The sequence below is a fragment of the Lemur catta genome, chromosome 3 (genome assembly GCF_020740605.2).
Source record: "Lemur catta isolate mLemCat1 chromosome 3, mLemCat1.pri, whole genome shotgun sequence".
Classification (NCBI taxonomy): Eukaryota; Metazoa; Chordata; class Mammalia; order Primates; family Lemuridae; genus Lemur; species Lemur catta.
This window is the reverse complement of record NC_059130.1, coordinates 89,485,698-89,503,703: the sequence shown is the minus strand read 5'-3', so window position 1 is coordinate 89,503,703 and position 18,006 is coordinate 89,485,698. Positions and strand designations below refer to the sequence as shown.

At 34.3% G+C, this 18,006-nt stretch overlaps 1 protein-coding gene across 1 annotated transcript in view; it reads right to left on the bottom strand.

Moving 5' to 3' along the window:
- AGBL4 (AGBL carboxypeptidase 4) overlaps positions 1-18,006 on the bottom strand; it is a 1,191,358-nt gene that overhangs the window by 1,095,966 nt on the left and 77,386 nt on the right. The window lies entirely within an intron of this gene.

Genomic DNA, 18,006 nt, shown 5'->3' with positions numbered 1-18,006 from the left:
ATATATGGCACATGTACCCAGGGAAGGTCAAAAGTGTAGAGTGAAGCAGAACACTTAAGAAAAATTCTCAATCACCCCAGCAAGCCCCTTCCCTCAAGAATAAAGCGACACTAGAAAAATTTGAAGCTAGTGGCAAACTGAAGATAACCATAGTGACAATGAAACTCAAACCTGACTTAACTCTGAACTAGGTTCACACAACCCCCTACATAAATGGCCAATGGAAGAGGTGTATCCATTTCCAGGGACAAATAGTATGTACATCATTCTCTACTGTTCTACACTAGATAGCCAGGATTTAATCAAATATTGTGGAACATACAAAAAAATCAAGAAAAAAAAATCCTGTCTACAGACAAAACAATAGAACCAGAATCAGAAATTACCAAATAATGGAATTATTATACAATGAATTTAAAATAATTAAGATTAATATGTTAAAGGCTGTAGTGAAAAAGGAGGACACAATGTATAAACAGGAAATTTCATCAGAGAGACATAATCACAACAATGAACCAAAAGTAAATGATAAAAATAAACAACAGAGTAACAGACATAAACAATATCTTCAATACACTCACCAGTATATGTGACATAGATGAAAAATAAATCACTAAACTATAGAGCAATAAAAATAAGTTGAAAAGAAATGCAAAGAGAGATGGGAAAAGTAAAAGAAAAAGAGAACACAGCATCCAAGAGCTGTGGAACAATATCAAATGACCTAAAATATGTATAACTGGGATTCTAGAGGAGATGGGAGAGAGAATGGAGAAGAGAAAAAATACCTGAAAGCCGGGCGCGGTGGCTCACGCCTGTAATCCTAGCACTCTGGGAGGCCGAGGCTGGTGGATCACTCGAGGTCAGGAGTTCGAGACCAGCCTGAGCAAGAGTGAGACCCCGCCTCTACTAAAAAAAAAATAGAAAGAGATGATCTGGCCAAGTAAAAATATATATAGAAAAAATTAGCCGGGCATGGTGGCACATGCCTGTAGTCCCAGCTACTTGGGAGGCTGAGGCAGTAGGATCACTTAAGCCCAGGAGTCTGAGGTTGCTGTGAGCTAGGCTGACGCCACGGCACTCACTCCAACCCGGGCAACAGAGTGAGACTCTGTCTCAAAAAATATATATATATATATCTGAAGATATAATGCCTGAGAATTTTCCAAAATTAATGAAAGATAGCGAGCTACAAATCCAAGAAGCAATAAGTGGAATAAATATATTTTAAAAATTAAATATGTCATATTTAAAAAGATAAATCACATACAAAGTAACTAAGGTAAAAAAAAATATATAGTAGATTTTATATCATAAACTGTGCAAACCAGAAGTCAAGGGAATGACATCTTTAAACTACTGGGAAAAAAAGTCAAATGTAAAATTTTATAATAATTGAAAACATCATTTAAAAATAAAGTACACAATGAAGGTATTTTGAGAAAAAGATAAGAAAATTTGTTATAACAAACAGACCTGTGGTATAAGAAATGCCAAAAAAAAAGTTCTTTAGGCAGAAGGAAAATGATACCAGATATAAACTAAAATACACACAAAGAAATAAAGAGCTTCAGAAAAAGAATAAGTAAAAGTAAATATAAATTTTCTTATTTTTAATCACTAAAAAAGATAAATGACTGAAGAGAAAATAACGACAATGTATTGTGTGTTTATGCCATATGAAAAAGTAAAGTATATGACAAAAATAGCACAAAGGATGAAAGGGAAGGATATTGATATAACTTTCTTAAACTATATATGAAACTATATAATACTGTTTGAAAGTAGATGGATTATAATAAATTAAATATGCATTTTGAAAAACCTAGGATAAGACTTAAAATAGTTATAAATAATAAACCAATATGGAAGATAAAGTGTAATTAAAAGAAGTAGCTGAGAGACTTCATTGAGATGGCTGAATAGAGGTGCCTGGCACTTTGCCTCCTCTACAAGGAAAGACTAAAACAACAAGTAGATAATCATAGGTCAAACAGACTATCTAAGAGAAAACACTTGAATTCAGTAGGGAAGTGACAGTGACCCTCTGAGGAATGAAACGAAAGGGAAATGAAACAGCTGGTCCAGCCAGGATCACCTCAGATCTAGGAGGCATTCCCATTGCAGAGAAAAGTTAAGCAAGAGATCCCCAGTGGGCCTCAGTCTCACCATAGATGCTGCAATCCCACAAGAGAGCCCTTTGGTCATTATAGGCCTTGAGGATACTATAGGGAGATGCCTAGAGTCCATGCAACTGCATTGTTCCAGAGAGGGAATTCACACTCGTTCCCAGTCACTCCCCAAAACCCAAGTAGCTGTAGCACAGCACCATTTGTGAATGTATCCCCTACCAGAGATAATCCTGCCCGGGAAACTAACAGCCCTCACATGTCCACATCCCTGAAGCCCCAATGACATACCCCTACATCTACACAAAGGGCTGTAGCATCATTATCCCAGCTAGACTTAGCAGTATGGCTGGGTCCCCAGCACACTAGTCCACACATTGTCCTACATTCCAAAAAACAGGCAGTACCACAAACCAGGGAGGCCATCCCCAGGACAAAGGAAACGGAAACACATAGTCCCCACAGCCTGCGAGCTGCCTGCTCTAGGTCACTGACATCAATAACCCCACCCCCTCCAGTTGTGGGGCTACCATGAACCTAGATGCACCTACATGGACCCTGAGAACTGGCCTGCCCATGTGTGCCATTTGGGAGCCTGAGAATAGCCCTGATCCACTAAATACCTCTGCCAGCAGTACCCACACATCATGTCAAGGGCGCTGAAGACAACCCCACCCCACGTGCTGCTGCTGCTGCTGCTGCTGCTGCTGCTGCTGCTGCTGCTGTTAGAGTTCACATATACTGTTTGAGGACAGGAGATCAGCCCAGCCTACCCATCACAGCTGGCACCCAAGCATGCTGCCTAGGATACTGGGGTTAGGACTAATCTACCCCAAACCACCACCAACTGTGTATGCAACGTAGTTACATGAGATTTGCAGATATTAACTTTAGGACACAAGAAACATGAAAAAGCTAAAAAACCTGACACCTCCCAAAGGAAAACACAATTCTCCATTAACAGATCCTAAAAGAAAGGAAATCTATGAAATGCCTAAGAAAGAATGTAAAAAAATGATGTTAAGGAAATTCAGTGACATAAACACAGATAAATAATAAAAAGAAATCAATAAAAATTTCATGACCTCACTGAGAAGTTGAACAAAGAGATAAATATAAAAATAAACCAAATATAAATCCCGGAATTGAAGAATTCATTGAATAAAATAAAAAATACTATTGAGACCTTCAGCAGTAGATTATTACAAGCACAAGAAAGCAGCTCTGATGTTGAAGGCAGGTCTTTTGATATAATGAAGCCAGCCAAGAAAAGAGAAAAAAATAATAATCTTAAAAAATAATAAAGTAAAGAAATATTCAACTTTTAGGAGTTATAGAAAGAGATCAGTAAAAGCATAAAAAATCTATTTAATGAAATAATATATGAAAAATTCTCAAGTTTTTTCTGAACTATAGACATCCAGATACATAAAGCTCAAATAGTCCCAAATAGATTCCATTTAAAAGAGTCTTTTTTGAGGCACATTATGATCAAACTGTCCAAACACAAAGACAAACAGAATTCTAAAAACAGCAAGAAAAGTATATGAAGTCACATATAAGGGAATTTTTATAAAACTAGCACCAGGTTTCTCCACATAAAGCTTACAGGCTAGGACATAATGGGATGATATATTCAAAGTGGTGAAAGACCAAAACTGTCAAATGATAATACAATAACAAGCAAAGCTATCCATCAGAAATGAAGGAGAAATAAAGTCTTTCCCAGACAAGCAAAAACTGAGGGAATTCATAATCACTAGATTGGTTTAACAAAAAATTTTTAAAGGAGTCCTATATCTGAAAGTGAAAGGACAACATCTACCATCATGAAAACACATGAAATTATACAACTCACTGGGAAAGCTGATACACAAAGGAGAAAGAAAGAGTAATCAAATGTTATCATTACAAAAAAAAATCAAAGAGGTCAACAATAAAAGAGGGGAAAAAGAAGCAAACAATATACAAAATAATTAGAAAATAATTTTAAAAATGACAGGAGTAAGTGTTCACCTATTATTAACAACCTTGAATGTAAATGGTTAAAATTCTCCAATTATTCAATAAAAGAAAAACACTGATTAAATGGATAAAAAGACAAGACCTAACTATACGCTGCTTACAAAAAACTCACTTCCCCTGTAAAGACACAGAGATGGAAAATGAAGAGATGGAAAAAGACATAGTCAAAACAAGGAAAAACCAAAAGCATGTAGAAGATCAGATAAAGTAGACATCACTCACCAAACATAAAAGGAAAATAGAAGAACATTACATGATAACACAGAAATCAATTCAGCAAGAGGATATAACAACTGTAAATATATATACATCCAAAACCAGAGCACACAGATATATAAAAAAATTATCAGAGATAAAGAGAGATAGAGCTTAATATAATAAGGGGAGGGGGGCTTAAATACTCTACTGTCAGCATGAGCTAGATGACCTAAACAGAATATCAATAAAGAAAAATTGGACTTAATCTGTCCTATAGACCAAATAAACCTAACAGACATTTATAGAACATGACATATGATAGCTACAAAATACACATTCTTCTCCTCAACACATGAAATATTCTCGATGATTAACCATATGTTAGGCCAGAAACAAGTATCAAAACATTTTAAAAAATCAGAATCATATCAAGTTCCTTCTCAGACAACAAAAGAAAAAAACTAGAAATCAGTGAAAAAAGAAACTTTAGGAATTGTACAAATACATGAAAATTAAACAATATGCTCCTGAAGAACTATTAGGTCAATTAAGAAATGAAGAGGGAATCAAAATATTATTTAAAAGAAATAAAAATGAAAACACAACATACCAAAACCTATGGAATACAGCAAAAGCAGCTCTAAGACGGAAGTTTACAGTAATAAACAAATATATCAAAAAAGCAGAAAGATTTCAAATAAACAACACAATGATGCACCTGAAGGAACTAGAAAAAGCAAGGATCAACCAACCCAACATTAGTAGAAAAAAAATAAATATAACTAAATAAAATAAAGACTAAAAAACAAAGGATCATTAAAATGAAAACTTGGTTTTATGAAAAGACAAACAAAATTGATAAACTACTAGTGAAACTAACCAGGTCAAAAAAGAAAAGACCGCAGGGAGCGGTGGCTCACGCCTGTAATCCTAACACTCTGGGAGGCTGAGCTGGGTGGATTGCTCGAGGTTAGGAGTTTGAGACCAGCCTGAGGGAGACCACGTCTCTACTAAAAATAGAAATAAATTATCTGGACAACTAAAAGTATATATAGAAAAAATTAGCCAGGCACAGTGGCGCATGCCTATAGTCCCAGCTACTCGGGAGGCTGAGGCAGTAGGATCGCTTAAGCCCAGGAGTTTGAGGTTGCTGTGAGCTAGGCTGATGCCACAGCACTCACTGTAGCCCGGGCAACAAAGTGAGACTCTGTCTCAAAAAAAAAAAAAAAAAAAGAAAAGACCCAAATAAATGAAATCATAAATGAATAAAAAAGACATTACAAAGTGGTACCACAGAAATACAAAGATCATTAGAGAATATTATGAATAACTATGTACTAACAAATTCAAAAATGTAGAGGAAATAGATAAATTATTGAATAAATACATCCTACCAAGTTTAAACAAGAAAGAAATAGAAACCTGCTCAGATCAATAACAAGTAACATTCCCAGAGAAGCAAACACTAAGGGAATTTGTCACCACTAGATGTGAACTACAATAAATGTTCAAAAGCGCACTACATACCAAAAAGAACAGCCAATACCCAGCAGTGTAAAAACATTCAAAAATAAAAACTCTCAGCTCCTATAAAACAGTAATAAAAAGAAAAATACAATACAACTAGGTAACAATCAACATGAGACTGGAACAGTACAAGAACTATCGATAATAACACTGATATTTTAATGGGGATTGCATTGAATCTGTAAATCACTTTGGGTAGCATGGACATTTTAATAATGTCGATTCTGCTGATCCATGAGCATGATATGCTTTTCCATTTGTTTACATCCTCTGCTATTTCCTTCTCAGTGATTCATAGTTCTCCTTGTAGAGGTCTTCTACCTCCTTGGTTAAATATATTCCTAGATATTTTATTTCTTCTACACTTCATATGGAACCATAAAAGAGCCTGAATAGCCAAAGCAACCTTTAGCAAAAAGAACAAATCAGAAGGCATCACTTTATCAGATTTCAAGATATACTACAAGGCTATAGTAACCAAAACAGCATGCTACTGGCACAAAAACAGACACATAGACCAAGGGATCAGAACACAGAGCTCAGATATAAAATCATCCTATACCATGGAGTACTACTCAGCTATAAGAAACAATGGTGATATAGCACCTCTTGTATTTTCCTGGATAGTGCTGGAACCCATTTTACTAAGTGAAGTATCCCAAGAATGGAAAAATAAGCACCACATGTACTCACCATCAAATTGGTTTCACTGATCATCACCTAAGAGAGCACATTATGAATAATATTAATCGGGTGTCGGGCAGATGTGGAGGGGAGGGGATGGGTGTATACATACACAATGAGTACAAAGTGCACCATCTAGGGGATGGTCACGCTTGAAGCTCTGATCTGGGGGAGAGGGGGGAAAGGGCAATATACGTAATGTCAACTTTTGTACTCCCATAATATGCTGAAATAAAAAAAAAAGAAACTGATGTAGGGGAAATAATAAAAATTTTGTTAATCAAATAAAAATATATCAAAAAAATCATCCTCATATTGCCATCTGATCTTTGACAAAACAGATAACAACATGCACTGGGGAAAAGAATCCCTATTCAATAAATGGTACTGGGAAAATTGGATAGTCACATGTAGAAGACTGAACCAGGATCTTTACCTCTAACCATTCACAAAAATTAACTCAGGATGGATAAAATACTTAAACCTAAGGAATGAAACTGCAAAAATTCTAGAAGAAAATGTTACAAAAAATCTTCTAGATATCAGCCTAGGAAAATAACTTATGAGGAAGACCCCAAAGGCAATCACAGCAAAAAATAAAAAAAAAATAAATGGGAATTGATTACATTAAAAAACTTCTGCACAGCCAAGGAAACAATCAATAGAGCGAACAGACAACCTATAGAATGGGAGAAATATTTGCATGCTATACCTCCAATAAAGGGCTAAACCAGAATCTACAAAGAACTCAAGCAAATCAGTAAGAAAAAAATCAAACAACCCCATAAAATAAGTGGGTAAAAGACATGAACAGAAGCTTCTCAAAAGAAGATAGACTAATGGCCAATAAACATACGAAAAAATGCTCAACATCTCTAAAACTCAGGGAGATGCAAATCACAATGAGGTTATCACCTAATTCCAGTGAAATAGCTTTTATCAAAAAGTCCCAAAACAATAGATGCTGGCATGGATGTGGAGAGAAAGGAACACATATACACTGTTGGTGGGACTGCAAACTAGTACAACCTCTATGGAAAGTAGTATGGAGATACCCCAAAGAACTAAAAGTAAAACTACCAGTTGACCCAGCAATCCCACTATTGGTATTTACCCAAAGGAAAAAAAGCCATTTTATCAAAAGACACTTGCATTCGAATGTTTATAGCAGCACAATTCACAATCCCAAAGCTGTGGAATCAACCCAAATGCCCATCGATACAAGAACAGATTAATAAGATGTGATATACGTATACAACAGAGTATTACTCAGCCATAAAAATGGGGAACTAATACCTTTTTTAACAATCTGGATGGAACTAGAGACCATTATCCTGAGTGAAGTATACAAGAATGGAAAAATAAACACCACATGTACTCCCTAATTGATCAACACTCATGTGCACATATGGAAGTAAAACTCAATGGAAATCAAGCAGTAGGGAGGGGGAGGAAGGGATGGGTAAAATCACACCCAACAGGTATAATGCACACTATCCAGTGATGGGCACACTTATAACTTTGACTGAAACTGTACAAAATCAATTCATGTAGCCAAAACATTTGTCCCCTGTAACATTCTGAAATTTAAAATAATAATAATAATAACATTGACTATAAATGGTCTAAATGCCCCACATAAAACATAAATCAATGGAATGGATTAAAAAACACAACCCATATATCTGTTGTCACCAAGGTACCCATTTACTTATAATGAGTCACATATATGCAAGGTAAAGGAAGGAAAAATATTCTTCACAAATGGAAATCAAAAATGACCAGGAGTAGTTATTCTCATACCAGATAAAGCAGACATTAAATAAGCAAAACTGCAAAAGACAAAGAAGGTCATTACATAATGATAAAGAGATCAATTCAATGAGAAGATCTTATTCAACAATCCTAAATAAATATGCATCTAACACCAGAGCTCCCGGATTCATATAACAAATACTACTAGACCTAAGAAATGAAGTAAACAGCAAGATAACAATAGTGGGGAACTTCGACACTCCCCTGACAGAACTATACAGATCACTGAGGCAGATAATCACAAATAAATACTGCACACAAACAGAACTCAAGAACAAATGGACCTAACAGACATTTACAGAACATTCTATCCAAAAACTGTAGAATATACATTTTTCTCATCAGTACATGGAACATTGTTCAAGATATACCATATGTTAGGCCACAAAACAAGTCTCATCAAATTCTGAAAAAATGAAATCATACTATTTGTCTTCTGATACCACAGTGGAATAAAACTAGAAATCAATCCCAAGAAGAACTCACAAAACTATACTAATACATGGAAATTAAACAACCTGATGCTGAATGACCATTTGGTCAACAATGAAATCAAGATGGAAATAAAAAAAAATTAGGTTGAATGATAATGGGGACGCAAGCTACCAAAATCTCTGGGATACAGAAATAGCAGGGCTAAGAGGGAAGTTCATAGCAATAACTGCCTACATAAAAAAGACAGAAATCACAAATTAACAACCTAATGTCACACCTAAGCGAACTAATAAAACAAGAACAAACCAAATCCAAAGATAGCAAAAGATAAGAAATAACAAAGATCAGACCACAACAAAACAAAATCAAAATGAAAAAAATAATACAAAGGATCAACAAAATGAAAAATTGTTTCTTTGAAAAGATAAACCAAATTGACAAATCATTAGCTAGATTAACCAAGAAATCAAAAATGGGACATTACAACTGATACCACAGAAATACAAAAGTTCTTCTGAGACTACTATAATACAAACACCTCTATGCACACAAACTGGAAAATCTAGAGGATATGGATGAATACTTAGAAACACATGACCTCTCAAGCTTGAATCAGGAAGAAATAGAAAGCCTGAACAGATCAATGATGAGAGTAGTGAGATTTAATCAGTCATAAAACATCTCCATACACACACACAAAAAAAAAGCCCATGAGCACACACGGATTCAAAGATGCATTCTGCAACAACTACAAAGAACAACTGGGACCTATACTACTGAAACTCTTCCATAACGTCAAGAAGGAGGGAATACACCTTAACTCATGCTACAAAGCCAGTATCACCCTTATACCAAAGCCAGGAAAGGAAACAATACAAAAAGAAAAATACAGACCAATATCCCTGAGGAACATAGGTGCAAAAATCCTCAACAAAATACTAGCAAACCAAATTCAACAGCATATCAAAAAAATAATTCACCACAATCCATTGGGTTTCATCCCAGGAATGCAAGGATGATTCAATATATATAACTTCTCATCTCCCAGAATGGTATATATGCATATATTGTGTGTAGGGGTGGATGTCTGCAATAGTAACATGCAAACTCTTCCAACAATATCCTCAAGGTCCTCCCAAGGATAGTGGAGGGGAGGCAGTTGCTAAGAGAACTTCCACTCTCCGTGAGAGAGTAACTAGAACTGGATCCACACTCTCTCCATAAACAATCAGAAAACAGACAATTACATATGAAACTACTCTTTTCAGACTTGAATGACAAGCGATGAAAGACTGTGATGCCTTACAGAGGGAAATAAATGAAGTGAGCCTAGCAATAGCCCCAGCTTTTAGATTAGTGATCCTTTCTAGAAGATAGTGCAGTGAGAGAGTTCCCAAGCAGAACATGGTGGTTTCTCTGAGTTGAGGAGGCAAAAATAAGAGTTTGGAGAGCCTGAAGAACCTTATGTTTGAGGTTCAAAGCACTGAAGCGGAGGAAGCTATGTAAAGCCAGAGCATTAAAAATCTGTATGACGTCTCCTTGAGTCTTTGGCTGAATGCTAAGCCATGTAGAGTGAAATTCCATAAAGCCAGGCAAAAAATGACCTGAAACTTGTAGAGTAGACAGTTTCCAAAACTGGGAAACATTCAAGTTGCAACCAAGTACAGATTCCAGGTAGGTGCTAGCCATGAACACCTGAAAAATGAAATTTGAAATACAGCACTATCTATAATAATATCAAAAAACACAAAATACTCAGCTGTTAACAAATTATGTACAAGAACTATATACGGAAAACTAAAAAACATCGCTAGCATACATTAAGGAAAACCCAATTAAATCCCAAAGTATACTTTGTTCATGGATTAGGAAACTCATTTTTGTTAAGATGATAACTTTCCAAAATTTTATCTCTAGATTAAATGCAATTCCAATCAAAATCTCAGCAGGCTTTTCTGTAGAAATAAATAAGTTGATTGCAAAATGTACATGGAGATTCAGAAGGCCTAGAACAGCCAATACAATTTTTAAAAATAAGGAAAATTTTGGAGAACTTACATTATACAATAACAAGACTTACTTTAAAGCTACCAAGATAAGCATAGTATAGACATCAGAATAGACATATAAATTAGTGGATCAGAATACATAGTCCAGAAATACATCCATATACATATGATCAATTAAGTTCCAACAAAGCTGCAATGGTAACTTAATCTGGAAAGAACGATTTTTACAACAAATAATGCTAGAAGAACTGGACATCTTTTCAGAAAAAAATGAACCTTACCCTGTACTTCACACAATACACAAAAAATAACTTCAAATTGATCACAGACCTATTGCTAAAAACATAAAACCTATAGCAGAGAAAATCCTCTCATTCTTGGAGTAGGCAAAGATTTCTTAGATAAGATACAAGGAGGATAAACCATAAAAGAAGGCGAGGTTATTGACTGAGAAGGGCACAAGGGAACTTACTAGGATGGTAGAAATGTTATATATCTTTATGATAGTGGAGGTTACATGGGTGTGTATATTTGCCAAAACTCATGAAATTGTATGCTAAAAATGGATGCATTTTATTATATGTAAATTGTATAATAAAGTTTATTTTTAAATGTTTAAAAGTGAAAGTGGCCAGATCTATTTTAATGTCATAGAATTAATTCCACCTGTGATATACACATAAAAGTAAAATTAAAAGTATATATACTGGAAAAAAAGCAAAATTACCTACAACTTACACTCCTTAAAACCCTGTTCTCATTCCCTAGATGCAAGTGCTCTTAATCATTTGTTTTTAGTTTCTCAGGTATTATTCTACACAGTATCTTTAGACATCTGTATCTTAATTTATCAACATCAGATGGTATCTGTGGACACTCTGCTAGAAAAGATAAGGAAATAGTTTGTGTACATTATTCTCCACATCTCTAGCTAACAATTTTTGTTAGTTCTACTATTATTTTAATTATTCTGCCAACATGGTTATCAATGTCAGCAGTTTGCCTAGGGGGCATTTTGAAAATTTGTTGAGACATTTTTTATTTTAATAATGATGCAAGAACACTGATGGTATTTGCTTGGTGGGGACCAAGGATGTTATATGTACTACAAAGCAGAAGAGAGTACTGTACAACTTCCAAAAGTCCCACCAGACATTCATGTACACAAAAATCCTATTTATGTGAGCTTAGTACCTATCTCTGTTTATATATAAATACAAAGGATTTTGCAATAAACACTAATTTAATGCAACTAAAACATATAAATCAAGGAAACATTATAGGAAATTTGTTCATAATTTTACTGAAAAGTATCACCATTTTAGAAAATCATGTCACCAACAGCATTGTTACTCATTATATTTGGGTTATTAATACAACACTCCTATGTCAGTCAACATTCATAGCAATTATGTTTATGGTGACTCTACACACAAATGAAAATGTTAGAATTGTTTATTGTGTTTTCCATTTGCCTGGATATACGCATATCTTCATTTTTCCTTGTTGAGAAATCCTATCCAACCTGTAGACCTGCATGAAATGTCATCTCCTCCAGGAAGTCCTATCTGATTTTTCCCAAGATAATCATTCCTCCTCTGTGTTCCCACACACATTTTTTATACATTTATTACACCATTACTTTTTTATTTTTAATTAAGTCTCTTTTATCCCTAGTGATTATGGTTTCTCATCAAAAGAATCTAATGCCTTATCTTTTTATAACTACTTTCCCTCTCTCCACCCCAGCTATGATACAATGCTTGGCAAAACGTCATTAATCTATAAATAGTCATTGAATTACTAAAGTAAAAAAGGACTTTTAGGATGTAAATTTGATTTGAATACTGACTGTTGTTTTTTGCTTATCTGTTGAAAGCATAGGAGACGTGGTATTTTATATTCTAAATTCATCAAAAGAACAAACGGCACATTTACATTTACGGTTTACTAAGATAAGCAGTTATGATATAATAAGACCAAATAGGCAAGGAAGGCAAGACACCACAAAATATGCATATTATGAAGCAAAGATAGAAAGGGGGAGAAAAAAAAAACTATAGCCTGTAACATTAATTCAATAAAATATTGATTATTTAAATGCACAAGGCAGGAAATGCAAAGTTATTATTCTCAGAGAAATCATATCTCAATTACATTCCATAAGCATATAAAACCATTAAAAATAATGACATTTACAGTAATACAAAATAATACAAGGTGGCAAAATTATTGTTGCTATGGAATAACTATTAATTTCTTGACTTCTATACATTTATAATGTTCAGTCACATAGATGTTTCACTCAGATTTTCAGATTCAAACTCTTTACTGTTATTTTAAAATATCCCATATTTAGCTAAGGCAGCATGAATTACTAGTTAAGAATTTGTATTTCACAGTCACATAGATTTGGGATTGAATCCACTTAACTCAGATATGAAACGAAGTATGACCTTTGTTAAGTAATTTAACCTCTCTGAGCCTGTCTCCTTACCTTCCAATATTGTTCTGAGGGTTACAGGATATAAATGTAAATCAGCTAGAATATAGTATTTACTAGATAAGTAGCTTGTTATTTTATCATTATTATTCTTATTGTCATCTCTATCTTGAAATAAGTATACTTAACAAAAAGAATAAAAGATTCAATTCTATAAAGTATAAGGGAAGATTCAGAAAAGAAAGGGAATAATTTAAATTGAAATCCATGAAGAATGTCTTGGTACAAATCTTTTCTTTGAGGTAAACACTGAATACCATTGCATCCAGTTAAATTAAACACTAAAACACCTTTATTACGGTGTGCAAAATATTTGTCTCCAAACAGAGACAGAGTAACATAGTGAATTTTTTTCAATTTAAGGAAGCTAGAGACAAAAGTTAATTTAAAAAACTGAGGTTTATCTTTAATGAAGATCTAATCCTGATAATGTTGTTATTATTAATATTTATGTCTCGCTGACATTGGTTCTACAGCCTTTGAAAAACATCACGTGAATAATAAATATTTAGCAATAAAAATTATAAGCATATTTGGGAGCAGGGGGACAAAGAAAGATGTGTATCTATAGATGTAGCATGTACCTGGTGAAATAATATGATAATTATATCTTATTTTGCTCTGATAAATAGGCCTGCTGAGACATCTAGAAATAGACTTTAGGGCTGTGTCGAATTTTTGACATTTAAATGGGTTGTGCTGCTGATGGATGTGACAAAATCTCAATTTATTTTATTTTTACATTGATAACCACTTCACACGAGTTATGAGCAATTCATATTGGTCAAAAATGAGTAAAACAGCTTATTAATTAAAAGTGACCTTTATATAGGACACGTATTCCACCTTACAGCCTAAAATACCTTTGAAGAGGTAACAAATTAGCTCTACATATCAGTGATATCCAGTTAAAGGGGTCTGTCAAAAGTTCCATTATAAAGCCATATTTTTAGGGCTTCATAACTTTGAGAGAAAACTACATTGAAGATGAGACTAAACCCACAATTCTTACCCAAGAAAATAAATCTAAAATCTCTACTTGTGGATGTCTTGGGAAAGAGAACCTATTCATTTAGAAACTTTAGTCTTCAGGGAACTAGTATCCATTATACAGCTTCTTCCTAGCATTTTATAAAATCTTTCCATGTTAATTCTCATTGAAAATATATTTACAAGATATACTGCAAGAACTCACAAAAAAGAATTTTAAAAAGATAATTTCCAAAATATATTTACCCTAATTCTCTCTAGGCACATACATGTACAACACAAATGAGGTATCTTGGTTTGTTAAGCTACAATCAATCATACGATATTGCAATTACCAAATATGTACTGAAGATTTATTTTTGCACCTACTCTATCTTGTGCCTAGAACTAAGAAGACTATATAAGAAACATAAGCTGTAAATCAATCATTCACAGAATAATAAGGATACACAAGCAATATTAACACTCTCAAAAGTTGACCATCTAGTGAAAGAGTATACTGAATATAATAAAACATATAATAAAAATGTTCTATTTCTGAAGGAAGGGTAAATTCAGTACAGACTGGGTAGTTTGATAACATGGAGTTTGAAGTAATATGGCCCTGAAGCCAAATGCTTGCTTGGCTACTTTTTGGGTCATGACCATGGATGAGCCCAAATTCAGCCAGCTATGATGTTAGACTTCTCTATTTTCATCCCACAGATGTTTAAAGGAAATGGTTGGCCCATTTTTCCCTGAAAGAGTAGTTTGCATCCAATTCCCAACATTTTGCAGTAAATGATCTCCCTCCCTTAGTCTTACACAGGACTCCACTTATATCTTTTCTATTTTATATTATAGTTAATTGCATATGCCTTAATGTCCATTTCCCAACCAGTCACATTCCACTAATATGCTAGTCACAGTGGAAAGAACTATATATTCTTTGATTACTTTTAATAGAAACACCTGCATTCACTGTAGAACTAAAAAATTCATGATATAAAGACATTTCATTAAATAATAATTTAACTGAGAATTTGATTGAAAACAAATCTTTTTTTCTTTTCTTTTTCTTTATTTCTTAAAAGTATATTCTATTCCATACCAAATGGGAGTAATTTTTTTAAATTACCACATAAGCTCTGGGTATGGAGCTATTAATTCATTTAACAAAACATTTATTTATGACTACTATGCACCCACTATAATCAGTTCTGGTAGTACGAATCTAAATTTCAAAAGTTCTTGTTCCCAAGGATATTAGTGGGAGAGGCAAATCAGTAAAACACTATTTTTAGTACAATGTTCAAGGTACTTCCCATTAGCACAGAGAAACAACATCTATACCTTCCTCACAGAAGGCTTTCTGAAGGGCATGCCACTCAAACTACCTTAAAATATGTGTAAAAATCAGGCAAAGAAGTGTGGAAAGGAGTTCCAGGAAAATCATCTATGTAGGAACAAGGTATGAGTCTGGAGAGGGAGAAAGGAACTAGATCATGGAATGCATTATATGACATGCAAGGAAGGTTAGATTTTATCCTGAAGGCAATAAAAACCTGTCCCTGAAGGATATAAAGCAAAACAGTGGTACAATCTAACTTTGAGGCTCAGAGCCCAGAGGATTTTCACAAAAAAGGTGAAAGTTGCCTCTGTGGTAATGACTTGAACACAGTAAGGCAAGCAGTGGTAACTGAATGAGGTAGGCAGGAGGGTTAAAGGAGCAAGGATTCTAGGATAGTTCAGCCTGTTGTGCAGACTCTGAGACCATTCTGCTTCCACACAGACTACACTGTTTCAGGAAGGCAGGATGATAGATCAGACTTTGGAGAATTTACAAATGTAATCTTGTCAAGCTCTACAACTGCATTCTGGTTCCCAAATTAGACTTGTACTTCTAAATGAAATTTTAATTTACATGCTAAAAACAGAACCTTTAAAAACAACATCTGGCTGGTTTTCCTAATCTATTTCTATCAGATTCAATATTCAGAGTTCCAGCACAGTGTTCTTCAAATTGTGGCCTATCAAAGGTTTCTGATGGATCTCATTTATCTCTCTCAGCACTCACTGGGTACCCACTCTGTGCTAGGCACTGTGCTAGGAGGTGGAGATCCAAACATGAATAAGATTTAAGATATCCTTCAAGGAGTGTAGGCAGAGGAGAAGGAGTAAGCAAGTGTAGCAAAGTGCTTTAATTTTGTGATACATATAACATTGTAGAATGGAGTCCTAAAGAAAGAAGTAATAAACCCCATATGTTGGGGAAGGGAGGAGGAAGAACCTAGGAAGTTTTTCTAGAGAAAAGGTAACACATAAGGTGGTGTTACCCAAAAGGCAGCCAAGGTGTAGAGTTGCAATTTTGGAAAGGTTAAGTTGCTCTGAAATAAAAGGCCCAGAGATTCAATACAACAGCCTGGAGAGTTATAGAGAATCTTATATGTATATTAAGAAATATGTATTTTATCCCATAAATAATTGAAATTATTAATGGATCTTAAGCAATGAAATTATAATATTTGCTTTATACAATAGAAACGTCCCTCTGACAGTAAAATGGACAATGTATTGGCAAGGGATAAGATTGTATAGAAAGTGAAATTGGGAGGCTGAAGCAGTAGTCTGGATGAGAGACAATGAGGGTTCATGCTAAAGTAAAAGCAGTGGTGATAGAAAGTGGAGATTAAAATGAGAAATATCCACAAGTCTTACTGAATAATTAGATGCTATTATCCCCTAAATCTTGTATCTCATTTTTGGTAGTGCATTTCTCTTATAAATGAATCATTAATAATTAGTGAATATAAGAGAAAAGATAATAAAAATCAAGAAATGGCAACCTTCAAACATGATAATATCAAATTCTCACATATCCTGGAAATAACTGATTACTCAAACAGGTTCAACATTTTTATTCAAGATTTAGAAAAAATAAATGTTTATTATATAATTTTTTCAGATGTTTCAAAGACAGGAGGTGAGCATAGATGTCAGACTCCAGATTCAAATAATCTCCATAACAAGATGGTAGGCCAAAATTAACAAAGATAAACATAGATCCCTGCACTTAGCTTGTGCAAAAAATCAATTGCACAAATGTTGATCCAGCCTAGGGGAAAAAATGTGAAAAAAAAATCTCAAAGTTTTGGTTAATCAATATTACAAAAAATTAACACAACTTATGACAACATTAACAGAAGTTAGTTGTCCTGGTCTTGCAAAATAAGTTTTAATGCATTATGTACTGATCAGACCACAGCTGAAGAACTCTGATCCATTTCAGGCAACACATTTAAAGAGAGGCACAAATTAGAGTATTTACATAGGAAAAGAATCATGACACTTTTGAGTCACGTGAGGTCTATATACAATAAAAAGAAGCTGAAAAAATAAGAGATGATAACAAATTAATCTGCATATCCACAGCACAGTAGCTACTCCTGATGTTTAATAAATAAATGAGAACTAAAAACTGAAGGGATATTATTAGAACTATCTTCAAAAATTTGAAGGGCTGGCCAGCATGGTGGCTCATGCATGTAATCCTAGCACTCTGAGAGGCCAAGGCAGGAGGATTGCTTGAGCTGAGGAGTTCAAGAACAGCCTGAGTAAAAGCAAGACCTCATCTCTATAAAAAATAGAAAAAATCAGCCAGGTGTGGTGGTACACACCTGTGATCCCAGGAGACTGAGACAGGAGGATTGCT